A 1066-nucleotide genomic window follows, 5' to 3' on the forward strand; every position below is an offset into this window, starting at 1 on the left:
CTGGGTGGCCCGGGCTCGCCGTCCGCCAGGCTGAGCGACGCTGTGTGGCCGTCGGAAGTGCAGAAATCGTGTACTGTTGGCCTGTTGAGCGCCTTTGGTTGGCCAGGCTATCCCGACCTTACTCGCGAAGCTTCCGCCTTGTCCTAATGCCGGTATTCACCCCCAAGAAATGTTTTATGAAACCACTAATACTCTGCAGTTGGCGTTAAAAATAACCTGGTAAAGTAAACCAAGTGTCACTTCTGAGCTCTTCCATTCAGTAGCTCAATTAAGCGCACGTTAGTTGTTCCCCACCCCTTAAATGATTGTTTTCTTTATGGGCCGGCGCTCAGGCTCCCGCTCTCCCACCTCCACTTCTCCGCCATACCTGACTTCCGCGTATCACCTTTCCCCTTAGAAAAACTTAGCTCTACCATTTCTATTTCTACAGAGATCACCTCTCAGACAAGAGTAGGTGATCGCTGACCCAGTAAAGAGGAATTTGGGGGACAATTCTAAGGGGCCTTTCCCCAATCCTTACTACCCAATTCACTTGTAATCGCTCCAGCTCCACTTAAGTATTCTTTATAAATAAAACTTATTGCATGTAAAGATTATATAGTAGAAAGTCGTTTTAGTCAATATATATGTGTAAAATAAGTTCACACCTGTAAACCAACTGTTATGGGAGAGGACTGAAAGTCTCTTTAAATTCAGTAACAGTTGATGTGGTTCTGGTGAGACTGCCTCCACCTTGACACCCTCATCTGGCCAATCAGAATATCATATTTCCCTAGTGCCCTTAATTGGTTCAGAATGGACAGGGGACTCAAGACCTGCCAGTCAGTGCCATGACATGACATTGAACAATCAGGAAGCAACTTTATTTCCTATAGACTTTAACTTGAGATGATGTGGAGAATGAAGCCAGAACTCAGAGAGATAGAATCAAACAGAAGGACAAAAACCAAGACATGATTTTATGATATGAGTCCTGAATCTATGATATGCCCTGGTATTTTCAGATGCATGAGCCAATAAATCTCACTATTTTGCGAATGCAATTAAGTTCTGTTACTTACAACCA

The sequence above is a fragment of the Equus przewalskii genome, chromosome 6 (genome assembly GCF_037783145.1).
Source record: "Equus przewalskii isolate Varuska chromosome 6, EquPr2, whole genome shotgun sequence".
NCBI classification, from domain to species: Eukaryota; Metazoa; Chordata; class Mammalia; order Perissodactyla; family Equidae; genus Equus; species Equus przewalskii.